Source organism: Schistocerca serialis, chromosome 4 (genome assembly GCF_023864345.2).
Source record: "Schistocerca serialis cubense isolate TAMUIC-IGC-003099 chromosome 4, iqSchSeri2.2, whole genome shotgun sequence".
In the NCBI taxonomy this organism is placed as follows: Eukaryota; Metazoa; Arthropoda; class Insecta; order Orthoptera; family Acrididae; genus Schistocerca; species Schistocerca serialis.
In genome coordinates this window covers 36,474,262-36,486,649 of record NC_064641.1, presented here as the reverse complement: position 1 = coordinate 36,486,649, position 12,388 = coordinate 36,474,262, and the positions used below count along the sequence as shown (strand labels likewise).

The following is a 12,388-nucleotide window of genomic DNA, read 5'->3' as shown; positions in this document are numbered from 1 at the left end:
CAGATGTTTGTCGTGCTTGTACTGTCATATGGGCCACGACCCGAGCGGCAGCGAGCGGCAGTCGAGCAAGGCCCTCCGCTGGACACCAGGGACAAGATGCGTCCTCCGCTAGTGTCGAAGGCTGCACGCGCCCAGCGAATGACAGGACGTGCAACGAGCAGCAGTGGGTCTCACACACGCGGCGGTGCGCCCGCTAATTCGGCCGTCGCTCCGCTGGGACGCCGGGCGCGCCCCCCGCGCCGTCCTCGAGGAGCTGGCTGTTGCGGAAGGAAGTGCTTTCGTCAAATGCGGCGGAAAACTAACATTTTGTGTATTGGGAGAGAAGCCGAACGCGAATTCTGCCGTGCTCCTACATTACATGAGTGCCAACGGCCATACCATGATGATTGCACCGGTTCTCGTCCGATCACCGAAGTTAAGCATCATCTGGCCTGGTTAGTACTTGGATGGGTGACCGCCTGGGAAACCCGGGTGCTGTTGGCTCCCTTTTTTTTTTTTTTTTGTTATTATGTCGCTACCCCTGGCAGCCCAATAAAAAAAAAGTGCTGTTGGCTCCCTTACATTTTCCCCTTTTTGCATCGCTACCCCTGCCAGCCCTCTTTTCATACTACCTTTCCGTTGTGACAAAGATGCTTCCTTCAGCAATTTAAACGTGCCAAGAAATCCTTGACAATAACGAAACACTACGAATCGACAGATGTGATCTGAAATAAGCCAGGGCCTCCTACTGTTTCGTAGCAGTGCAAAGTTCCAACAAAAAAAAAAAAAAAAAAAAAAAAAAATTGAAAATAAACGACTGTAATAAACACAAGATACGATATTAATGGCCTCAGCTCGAAGAAGAATGTGCCAAGGAAGATTTCCAAAGAGTCTCTGGAGATAACAAAACAGTACGAACCGATAGATACGTTCTGAAATACGTCAGGGCTTATTGTTTTGTTGCATTGTACGGCTGCAGATTTGTAAACAAAAATTTCTCTTTCGTCGCTAGAAGAGATGGATGCTTTGGCGACCTTCCTGTGTCCTGCGTCCCTGTTTTCGCACCTTTCCATCGCACGGCGCTGCCCTACCCGCCGCAAACGGCGTCTCGGACACGCCCGTTAGGCCCACGGCCGTCTCGCAGATGTTTGTCGTGCTTGTACTGTCATATGGGCCACGACCCGAGCGGCAGCGAGCGGCAGTCGAGCAAGGCCCTCCGCTGGACACCAGGGACAAGATGCGTCCTCCGCTAGTGTCGAAGGCTGCACGCGCCCAGCGAATGACAGGACGTGCAACGAGCAGCAGTGGGTCTCACACACGCGGCGGTGCGCCCGCTAATTCGGCCGTCGCTCCGCTGGGACGCCGGGCGCGCCCCCCGCGCCGTCCTCGAGGAGCTGGCTGTTGCGGAAGGAAGTGCTTTCGTCAAATGCGGCGGAAAACTAACATTTTGTGTATTGGGAGAGAAGCCGAACGCGAATTCTGCCGTGCTCCTACATTACATGAGTGCCAACGGCCATACCATGATGATTGCACCGGTTCTCGTCCGATCACCGAAGTTAAGCATCATCTGGCCTGGTTAGTACTTGGATGGGTGACCGCCTGGGAAACCCGGGTGCTGTTGGCTCCCTTTTTTTTTTTTTTGTTATTATGTCGCTACCCCTGGCAGCCCAATAAAAAAAAAGTGCTGTTGGCTCCCTTACATTTTCCCCTTTTTGCATCGCTACCCCTGCCAGCCCTCTTTTCATACTACCTTTCCGTTGTGACAAAGATGCTTCCTTCAGCAATTTAAACGTGCCAAGAAATCCTTGACAATAACGAAACACTACGAATCGACAGATGTGATCTGAAATAAGCCAGGGCCTCCTACTGTTTCGTAGCAGTGCAAAGTTCCAACAAAAAAAAAAAAAAAAAAAAAAAAAAATTGAAAATAAACGACTGTAATAAACATAAGATACGATATTAATGGCCTCAGCTCGAAGAAGAATGTGCCAAGGAAGATTTCCAAAGAGTCTCTGGAGATAACAAAACAGTACGAACCGATAGATACGTTCTGAAATACGTCAGGGCTTATTGTTTTGTTGCATTGTACGGCTGCAGATTTGTAAACAAAAATTTCTCTTTCGTCGCTAGAAGAGATGGATGCTTTGGCGACCTTCCTGTGTCCTGCGTCCCTGTTTTCGCACCTTTCCATCGCACGGCGCTGCCCTACCCGCCGCAAACGGCGTCTCGGACACGCCCGTTAGGCCCACGGCCGTCTCGCAGATGTTTGTCGTGCTTGTACTGTCATATGGGCCACGACCCGAGCGGCAGCGAGCGGCAGTCGAGCAAGGCCCTCCGCTGGACACCAGGGACAAGATGCGTCCTCCGCTAGTGTCGAAGGCTGCACGCGCCCAGCGAATGACAGGACGTGCAACGAGCAGCAGTGGGTCTCACACACGCGGCGGTGCGCCCGCTAATTCGGCCGTCGCTCCGCTGGGACGCCGGGCGCGCCCCCCGCGCCGTCCTCGAGGAGCTGGCTGTTGCGGAAGGAAGTGCTTTCGTCAAATGCGGCGGAAAACTAACATTTTGTGTATTGGGAGAGAAGCCGAACGCGAATTCTGCCGTGCTCCTACATTACATGAGTGCCAACGGCCATACCATGATGATTGCACCGGTTCTCGTCCGATCACCGAAGTTAAGCATCATCTGGCCTGGTTAGTACTTGGATGGGTGACCGCCTGGGAAACCCGGGTGCTGTTGGCTCCCTTTTTTTTTTTTTTTGTTATTATGTCGCTACCCCTGGCAGCCCAATAAAAAAAAAGTGCTGTTGGCTCCCTTACATTTTCCCCTTTTTGCATCGCTACCCCTGCCAGCCCTCTTTTCATACTACCTTTCCGTTGTGACAAAGATGCTTCCTTCAGCAATTTAAACGTGCCAAGAAATCCTTGACAATAACGAAACACTACGAATCGACAGATGTGATCTGAAATAAGCCAGGGCCTCCTACTGTTTCGTAGCAGTGCAAAGTTCCAACAAAAAAAAAAAAAAAAAAAAAAAAAAAAATTGAAAATAAACGACTGTAATAAACACAAGATACGATATTAATGGCCTCAGCTCGAAGAAGAATGTGCCAAGGAAGATTTCCAAAGAGTCTCTGGAGATAACAAAACAGTACGAACCGATAGATACGTTCTGAAATACGTCAGGGCTTATTGTTTTGTTGCATTGTACGGCTGCAGATTTGTAAACAAAAATTTCTCTTTCGTCGCTAGAAGAGATGGATGCTTTGGCGACCTTCCTGTGTCCTGCGTCCCTGTTTTCGCACCTTTCCATCGCACGGCGCTGCCCTACCCGCCGCAAACGGCGTCTCGGACACGCCCGTTAGGCCCACGGCCGTCTCGCAGATGTTTGTCGTGCTTGTACTGTCATATGGGCCACGACCCGAGCGGCAGCGAGCGGCAGTCGAGCAAGGCCCTCCGCTGGACACCAGGGACAAGATGCGTCCTCCGCTAGTGTCGAAGGCTGCACGCGCCCAGCGAATGACAGGACGTGCAACGAGCAGCAGTGGGTCTCACACACGCGGCGGTGCGCCCGCTAATTCGGCCGTCGCTCCGCTGGGACGCCGGGCGCGCCCCCCGCGCCGTCCTCGAGGAGCTGGCTGTTGCGGAAGGAAGTGCTTTCGTCAAATGCGGCGGAAAACTAACATTTTGTGTATTGGGAGAGAAGCCGAACGCGAATTCTGCCGTGCTCCTACATTACATGAGTGCCAACGGCCATACCATGATGATTGCACCGGTTCTCGTCCGATCACCGAAGTTAAGCATCATCTGGCCTGGTTAGTACTTGGATGGGTGACCGCCTGGGAAACCCGGGTGCTGTTGGCTCCCTTTTTTTTTTTTTTGTTATTATGTCGCTACCCCTGGCAGCCCAATAAAAAAAAAGTGCTGTTGGCTCCCTTACATTTTCCCCTTTTTGCATCGCTACCCCTGCCAGCCCTCTTTTCATACTACCTTTCCGTTGTGACAAAGATGCTTCCTTCAGCAATTTAAACGTGCCAAGAAATCCTTGACAATAACGAAACACTACGAATCGACAGATGTGATCTGAAATAAGCCAGGGCCTCCTACTGTTTCGTAGCAGTGCAAAGTTCCAACAAAAAAAAAAAAAAAAAAAAAAAAAAAAATTGAAAATAAACGACTGTAATAAACACAAGATACGATATTAATGGCCTCAGCTCGAAGAAGAATGTGCCAAGGAAGATTTCCAAAGAGTCTCTGGAGATAACAAAACAGTACGAACCGATAGATACGTTCTGAAATACGTCAGGGCTTATTGTTTTGTTGCATTGTACGGCTGCAGATTTGTAAACAAAAATTTCTCTTTCGTCGCTAGAAGAGATGGATGCTTTGGCGACCTTCCTGTGTCCTGCGTCCCTGTTTTCGCACCTTTCCATCGCACGGCGCTGCCCTACCCGCCGCAAACGGCGTCTCGGACACGCCCGTTAGGCCCACGGCCGTCTCGCAGATGTTTGTCGTGCTTGTACTGTCATATGGGCCACGACCCGAGCGGCAGCGAGCGGCAGTCGAGCAAGGCCCTCCGCTGGACACCAGGGACAAGATGCGTCCTCCGCTAGTGTCGAAGGCTGCACGCGCCCAGCGAATGACAGGACGTGCAACGAGCAGCAGTGGGTCTCACACACGCGGCGGTGCGCCCGCTAATTCGGCCGTCGCTCCGCTGGGACGCCGGGCGCGCCCCCCGCGCCGTCCTCGAGGAGCTGGCTGTTGCGGAAGGAAGTGCTTTCGTCAAATGCGGCGGAAAACTAACATTTTGTGTATTGGGAGAGAAGCCGAACGCGAATTCTGCCGTGCTCCTACATTACATGAGTGCCAACGGCCATACCATGATGATTGCACCGGTTCTCGTCCGATCACCGAAGTTAAGCATCATCTGGCCTGGTTAGTACTTGGATGGGTGACCGCCTGGGAAACCCGGGTGCTGTTGGCTCCCTTTTTTTTTTTTTTTGTTATTATGTCGCTACCCCTGGCAGCCCAATAAAAAAAAAGTGCTGTTGGCTCCCTTACATTTTCCCCTTTTTGCATCGCTACCCCTGCCAGCCCTCTTTTCATACTACCTTTCCGTTGTGACAAAGATGCTTCCTTCAGCAATTTAAACGTGCCAAGAAATCCTTGACAATAACGAAACACTACGAATCGACAGATGTGATCTGAAATAAGCCAGGGCCTCCTACTGTTTCGTAGCAGTGCAAAGTTCCAACAAAAAAAAAAAAAAAAAAAAAAAAAATTGAAAATAAACGACTGTAATAAACATAAGATACGATATTAATGGCCTCAGCTCGAAGAAGAATGTGCCAAGGAAGATTTCCAAAGAGTCTCTGGAGATAACAAAACAGTACGAACCGATAGATACGTTCTGAAATACGTCAGGGCTTATTGTTTTGTTGCATTGTACGGCTGCAGATTTGTAAACAAAAATTTCTCTTTCGTCGCTAGAAGAGATGGATGCTTTGGCGACCTTCCTGTGTCCTGCGTCCCTGTTTTCGCACCTTTCCATCGCACGGCGCTGCCCTACCCGCCGCAAACGGCGTCTCGGACACGCCCGTTAGGCCCACGGCCGTCTCGCAGATGTTTGTCGTGCTTGTACTGTCATATGGGCCACGACCCGAGCGGCAGCGAGCGGCAGTCGAGCAAGGCCCTCCGCTGGACACCAGGGACAAGATGCGTCCTCCGCTAGTGTCGAAGGCTGCACGCGCCCAGCGAATGACAGGACGTGCAACGAGCAGCAGTGGGTCTCACACACGCGGCGGTGCGCCCGCTAATTCGGCCGTCGCTCCGCTGGGACGCCGGGCGCGCCCCCCGCGCCGTCCTCGAGGAGCTGGCTGTTGCGGAAGGAAGTGCTTTCGTCAAATGCGGCGGAAAACTAACATTTTGTGTATTGGGAGAGAAGCCGAACGCGAATTCTGCCGTGCTCCTACATTACATGAGTGCCAACGGCCATACCATGATGATTGCACCGGTTCTCGTCCGATCACCGAAGTTAAGCATCATCTGGCCTGGTTAGTACTTGGATGGGTGACCGCCTGGGAAACCCGGGTGCTGTTGGCTCCCTTTTTTTTTTTTTTTGTTATTATGTCGCTACCCCTGGCAGCCCAATAAAAAAAAAGTGCTGTTGGCTCCCTTACATTTTCCCCTTTTTGCATCGCTACCCCTGCCAGCCCTCTTTTCATACTACCTTTCCGTTGTGACAAAGATGCTTCCTTCAGCAATTTAAACGTGCCAAGAAATCCTTGACAATAACGAAACACTACGAATCGACAGATGTGATCTGAAATAAGCCAGGGGCCTCCTACTGTTTCGTAGCAGTGCAAAGTTCCAACAAAAAAAAAAAAAAAAAAAAAAAAAAAAAATTGAAAATAAACGACTGTAATAAACACAAGATACGATATTAATGGCCTCAGCTCGAAGAAGAATGTGCCAAGGAAGATTTCCAAAGAGTCTCTGGAGATAACAAAACAGTACGAACCGATAGATACGTTCTGAAATACGTCAGGGCTTATTGTTTTGTTGCATTGTACGGCTGCAGATTTGTAAACAAAAATTTCTCTTTCGTCGCTAGAAGAGATGGATGCTTTGGCGACCTTCCTGTGTCCTGCGTCCCTGTTTTCGCACCTTTCCATCGCACGGCGCTGCCCTACCCGCCGCAAACGGCGTCTCGGACACGCCCGTTAGGCCCACGGCCGTCTCGCAGATGTTTGTCGTGCTTGTACTGTCATATGGGCCACGACCCGAGCGGCAGCGAGCGGCAGTCGAGCAAGGCCCTCCGCTGGACACCAGGGACAAGATGCGTCCTCCGCTAGTGTCGAAGGCTGCACGCGCCCAGCGAATGACAGGACGTGCAACGAGCAGCAGTGGGTCTCACACACGCGGCGGTGCGCCCGCTAATTCGGCCGTCGCTCCGCTGGGACGCCGGGCGCGCCCCCCGCGCCGTCCTCGAGGAGCTGGCTGTTGCGGAAGGAAGTGCTTTCGTCAAATGCGGCGGAAAACTAACATTTTGTGTATTGGGAGAGAAGCCGAACGCGAATTCTGCCGTGCTCCTACATTACATGAGTGCCAACGGCCATACCATGATGATTGCACCGGTTCTCGTCCGATCACCGAAGTTAAGCATCATCTGGCCTGGTTAGTACTTGGATGGGTGACCGCCTGGGAAACCCGGGTGCTGTTGGCTCCCTTTTTTTTTTTTTTTGTTATTATGTCGCTACCCCTGGCAGCCCAATAAAAAAAAAGTGCTGTTGGCTCCCTTACATTTTCCCCTTTTTGCATCGCTACCCCTGCCAGCCCTCTTTTCATACTACCTTTCCGTTGTGACAAAGATGCTTCCTTCAGCAATTTAAACGTGCCAAGAAATCCTTGACAATAACGAAACACTACGAATCGACAGATGTGATCTGAAATAAGCCAGGGCCTCCTACTGTTTCGTAGCAGTGCAAAGTTCCAACAAAAAAAAAAAAAAAAAAAAAAAAAAATTGAAAATAAACGACTGTAATAAACACAAGATACGATATTAATGGCCTCAGCTCGAAGAAGAATGTGCCAAGGAAGATTTCCAAAGAGTCTCTGGAGATAACAAAACAGTACGAACCGATAGATACGTTCTGAAATACGTCAGGGCTTATTGTTTTGTTGCATTGTACGGCTGCAGATTTGTAAACAAAAATTTCTCTTTCGTCGCTAGAAGAGATGGATGCTTTGGCGACCTTCCTGTGTCCTGCGTCCCTGTTTTCGCACCTTTCCATCGCACGGCGCTGCCCTACCCGCCGCAAACGGCGTCTCGGACACGCCCGTTAGGCCCACGGCCGTCTCGCAGATGTTTGTCGTGCTTGTACTGTCATATGGGCCACGACCCGAGCGGCAGCGAGCGGCAGTCGAGCAAGGCCCTCCGCTGGACACCAGGGACAAGATGCGTCCTCCGCTAGTGTCGAAGGCTGCACGCGCCCAGCGAATGACAGGACGTGCAACGAGCAGCAGTGGGTCTCACACACGCGGCGGTGCGCCCGCTAATTCGGGCCGTCGCTCCGCTGGGACGCCGGGCGCGCCCCCCGCGCCGTCCTCGAGGAGCTGGCTGTTGCGGAAGGAAGTGCTTTCGTCAAATGCGGCGGAAAACTAACATTTTGTGTATTGGGAGAGAAGCCGAACGCGAATTCTGCCGTGCTCCTACATTACATGAGTGCCAACGGCCATACCATGATGATTGCACCGGTTCTCGTCCGATCACCGAAGTTAAGCATCATCTGGCCTGGTTAGTACTTGGATGGGTGACCGCCTGGGAAACCCGTGGTGCTGTTGGCTCCCTTTTTTTTTTTTTTTGTTATTATGTCGCTACCCCTGGCAGCCCAATAAAAAAAAAGTGCTGTTGGCTCCCTTACATTTTCCCCTTTTTGCATCGCTACCCCTGCCAGCCCTCTTTTCATACTACCTTTCCGTTGTGACAAAGATGCTTCCTTCAGCAATTTAAACGTGCCAAGAAATCCTTGACAATAACGAAACACTACGAATCGACAGATGTGATCTGAAATAAGCCAGGGCCTCCTACTGTTTCGTAGCAGTGCAAAGTTCCAACAAAAAAAAAAAAAAAAAAAAAAAAAAATTGAAAATAAACGACTGTAATAAACATAAGATACGATATTAATGGCCTCAGCTCGAAGAAGAATGTGCCAAGGAAGATTTCCAAAGAGTCTCTGGAGATAACAAAACAGTACGAACCGATAGATACGTTCTGAAATACGTCAGGGCTTATTGTTTTGTTGCATTGTACGGCTGCAGATTTGTAAACAAAAATTTCTCTTTCGTCGCTAGAAGAGATGGATGCTTTGGCGACCTTCCTGTGTCCTGCGTCCCTGTTTTCGCACCTTTCCATCGCACGGCGCTGCCCTACCCGCCGCAAACGGCGTCTCGGACACGCCCGTTAGGCCCACGGCCGTCTCGCAGATGTTTGTCGTGCTTGTACTGTCATATGGGCCACGACCCGAGCGGCAGCGAGCGGCAGTCGAGCAAGGCCCTCCGCTGGACACCAGGGACAAGATGCGTCCTCCGCTAGTGTCGAAGGCTGCACGCGCCCAGCGAATGACAGGACGTGCAACGAGCAGCAGTGGGTCTCACACACGCGGCGGTGCGCCCGCTAATTCGGCCGTCGCTCCGCTGGGACGCCGGGCGCGCCCCCCGCGCCGTCCTCGAGGAGCTGGCTGTTGCGGAAGGAAGTGCTTTCGTCAAATGCGGCGGAAAACTAACATTTTGTGTATTGGGAGAGAAGCCGAACGCGAATTCTGCCGTGCTCCTACATTACATGAGTGCCAACGGCCATACCATGATGATTGCACCGGTTCTCGTCCGATCACCGAAGTTAAGCATCATCTGGCCTGGTTAGTACTTGGATGGGTGACCGCCTGGGAAACCCGGTTGCTGTTGGCTCCCTTTTTTTTTTTTTTTTGTTATTATGTCGCTACCCCTGGCAGCCCAATAAAAAAAAAGTGCTGTTGGCTCCCTTACATTTCCCCTTTTTGCATCGCTACCCCTGCCAGCCCTCTTTTCATACTACCTTTCCGTTGTGACAAAGATGCTTCCTTCAGCAATTTAAACGTGCCAAGAAATCCTTGACAATAACGAAACACTACGAATCGACAGATGTGATCTGAAATAAGCCAGGGCCTCCTACTGTTTCGTAGCAGTGCAAAGTTCCAACAAAAAAAAAAAAAAAAAAAAAAAAAAAAAATTGAAAATAAACGACTGTAATAAACACAAGATACGATATTAATGGCCTCAGCTCGAAGAAGAATGTGCCAAGGAAGATTTCCAAAGAGTCTCTGGAGATAACAAAACAGTACGAACCGATAGATACGTTCTGAAATACGTCAGGGCTTATTGTTTTGTTGCATTGTACGGCTGCAGATTTGTAAACAAAAATTTCTCTTTCGTCGCTAGAAGAGATGGATGCTTTGGCGACCTTCCTGTGTCCTGCGTCCCTGTTTTCGCACCTTTCCATCGCACGGCGCTGCCCTACCCGCCGCAAACGGCGTCTCGGACACGCCCGTTAGGCCCACGGCCGTCTCGCAGATGTTTGTCGTGCTTGTACTGTCATATGGGCCACGACCCGAGCGGCAGCGAGCGGCAGTCGAGCAAGGCCCTCCGCTGGACACCAGGGACAAGATGCGTCCTCCGCTAGTGTCGAAGGCTGCACGCGCCCAGCGAATGACAGGACGTGCAACGAGCAGCAGTGGGTCTCACACACGCGGCGGTGCGCCCGCTAATTCGGCCGTCGCTCCGCTGGGACGCCGGGCGCGCCCCCCCGCGCCGTCCTCGAGGAGCTGGCTGTTGCGGAAGGAAGTGCTTTCGTCAAATGCGGCGGAAAACTAACATTTTGTGTATTGGGAGAGAAGCCGAACGCGAATTCTGCCGTGCTCCTACATTACATGAGTGCCAACGGCCATACCATGATGATTGCACCGGTTCTCGTCCGATCACCGAAGTTAAGCATCATCTGGCCTGGTTAGTACTTGGATGGGTGACCGCCTGGGAAACCCGGGTGCTGTTGGCTCCCTTTTTTTTTTTTTTGTTATTATGTCGCTACCCCTGGCAGCCCAATAAAAAAAAAGTGCTGTTGGCTCCCTTACATTTTCCCCTTTTTGCATCGCTACCCCTGCCAGCCCTCTTTTCATACTACCTTTCCGTTGTGACAAAGATGCTTCCCTTCAGCAATTTAAACGTGCCAAGAAATCCTTGACAATAACGAAACACTACGAATCGACAGATGTGATCTGAAATAAGCCAGGGCCTCCTACTGTTTCGTAGCAGTGCAAAGTTCCAACAAAAAAAAAAAAAAAAAAAAAAAAAAAAATTGAAAATAAACGACTGTAATAAACATAAGATACGATATTAATGGCCTCAGCTCGAAGAAGAATGTGCCAAGGAAGATTTCCAAAGAGTCTCTGGAGATAACAAAACAGTACGAACCGATAGATACGTTCTGAAATACGTCAGGGCTTATTGTTTTGTTGCATTGTACGGCTGCAGATTTGTAAACAAAAATTTCTCTTTCGTCGCTAGAAGAGATGGATGCTTTGGCGACCTTCCTGTGTCCTGCGTCCCTGTTTTCGCACCTTTCCATCGCACGGCGCTGCCCTACCCGCCGCAAACGGCGTCTCGGACACGCCCGTTAGGCCCACGGCCGTCTCGCAGATGTTTGTCGTGCTTGTACTGTCATATGGGCCACGACCCGAGCGGCAGCGAGCGGCAGTCGAGCAAGGCCCTCCGCTGGACACCAGGGACAAGATGCGTCCTCCGCTAGTGTCGAAGGCTGCACGCGCCCAGCGAATGACAGGACGTGCAACGAGCAGCAGTGGGTCTCACACACGCGGCGGTGCGCCCGCTAATTCGGCCGTCGCTCCGCTGGGACGCCGGGCGCGCCCCCCCGCGCCGTCCTCGAGGAGCTGGCTGTTGCGGAAGGAAGTGCTTTCGTCAAATGCGGCGGAAAACTAACATTTTGTGTATTGGGAGAGAAGCCGAAACGCGAATTCTGCCGTGCTCCTACATTACATGAGTGCCAACGGCCATACCATGATGATTGCACCGGTTCTCGTCCGATCACCGAAGTTAAGCATCATCTGGCCTGGTTAGTACTTGGATGGGTGACCGCCTGGGAACCCGGGTGCTGTTGGCTCCCTTTTTTTTTTTTTTTGTTATTATGTCGCTACCCCTGGCAGCCCAATAAAAAAAAAGTGCTGTTGGCTCCCTTACATTTTCCCCTTTTTGCATCGCTACCCCTGCCAGCCCTCTTTTCATACTACCTTTCCGTTGTGACAAAGATGCTTCCTTCAGCAATTTAAACGTGCCAAGAAATCCTTGACAATAACGAAACACTACGAATCGACAGATGTGATCTGAAATAAGCCAGGGCCTCCTACTGTTTCGTAGCAGTGCAAAGTTCCAACAAAAAAAAAAAAAAAAAAAAAAAAAAAATTGAAAATAAACGACTGTAATAAACATAAGATACGATATTAATGGCCTCAGCTCGAAGAAGAATGTGCCAAGGAAGATTTCCAAAGAGTCTCTGGAGATAACAAAACAGTACGAACCGATAGATACGTTCTGAAATACGTCAGGGCTTATTGTTTTGTTGCATTGTACGGCTGCAGATTTGTAAACAAAAATTTCTCTTTCGTCGCTAGAAGAGATGGATGCTTTGGCGACCTTCCTGTGTCCCTGCGTCCCTGTTTTTCGCACCTTTCCATCGCACGGCGCTGCCCTACCCGCCGCAAACGGCGTCTCGGACACGCCCCGTTAGGCCCACGGCCGTCTCGCAGATGTTTGTCGTGCTTGTACTGTCATATGGGCCACGACCCGAGCGGCAGCGAGCGGCA

General features: G+C 51.0%; 11 non-coding genes across 11 annotated transcripts; all 11 read left to right on the top strand.

The window, feature by feature from the left end:
- Positions 1-364: 364 nt before the first annotated feature.
- Positions 365-483, top strand: LOC126475737 (5S ribosomal RNA). Its single transcript, XR_007586759.1, has one exon. It is a non-coding gene; the product is annotated as a 5S ribosomal RNA (ribosomal RNA).
- Positions 484-1,484: 1,001 nt separating this feature from the next.
- Positions 1,485-1,603, top strand: LOC126475726 (5S ribosomal RNA). The gene has a single exon (XR_007586756.1). It is a non-coding gene; the product is annotated as a 5S ribosomal RNA (ribosomal RNA).
- Positions 1,604-2,602: 999 nt separating this feature from the next.
- LOC126475714 (5S ribosomal RNA) lies at positions 2,603-2,721 on the top strand. Its single transcript, XR_007586755.1, has one exon. It is a non-coding gene; the product is annotated as a 5S ribosomal RNA (ribosomal RNA).
- Positions 2,722-3,723: 1,002 nt separating this feature from the next.
- LOC126475701 (5S ribosomal RNA) lies at positions 3,724-3,842 on the top strand. Its single transcript, XR_007586753.1, has one exon. It is a non-coding gene; the product is annotated as a 5S ribosomal RNA (ribosomal RNA).
- A 1,001-nt stretch (positions 3,843-4,843) lies between these two features.
- On the top strand, positions 4,844-4,962 carry LOC126475688 (5S ribosomal RNA). Its single transcript, XR_007586752.1, has one exon. It is a non-coding gene; the product is annotated as a 5S ribosomal RNA (ribosomal RNA).
- A 999-nt stretch (positions 4,963-5,961) lies between these two features.
- LOC126475677 (5S ribosomal RNA) lies at positions 5,962-6,080 on the top strand. The gene has a single exon (XR_007586751.1). It is a non-coding gene; the product is annotated as a 5S ribosomal RNA (ribosomal RNA).
- Positions 6,081-7,084: 1,004 nt separating this feature from the next.
- LOC126475665 (5S ribosomal RNA) lies at positions 7,085-7,203 on the top strand. Its single transcript, XR_007586750.1, has one exon. It is a non-coding gene; the product is annotated as a 5S ribosomal RNA (ribosomal RNA).
- A 1,001-nt stretch (positions 7,204-8,204) lies between these two features.
- Positions 8,205-8,324, top strand: LOC126475805 (5S ribosomal RNA). Its single transcript, XR_007586766.1, has one exon. It is a non-coding gene; the product is annotated as a 5S ribosomal RNA (ribosomal RNA).
- A 1,000-nt stretch (positions 8,325-9,324) lies between these two features.
- LOC126475782 (5S ribosomal RNA) lies at positions 9,325-9,443 on the top strand. The gene has a single exon (XR_007586764.1). It is a non-coding gene; the product is annotated as a 5S ribosomal RNA (ribosomal RNA).
- A 1,004-nt stretch (positions 9,444-10,447) lies between these two features.
- Positions 10,448-10,566, top strand: LOC126475591 (5S ribosomal RNA). The gene has a single exon (XR_007586748.1). It is a non-coding gene; the product is annotated as a 5S ribosomal RNA (ribosomal RNA).
- A 1,004-nt stretch (positions 10,567-11,570) lies between these two features.
- Positions 11,571-11,688, top strand: LOC126475794 (5S ribosomal RNA). Its single transcript, XR_007586765.1, has one exon. It is a non-coding gene; the product is annotated as a 5S ribosomal RNA (ribosomal RNA).
- The last annotated feature ends 700 nt before the right edge of the window (positions 11,689-12,388 follow it).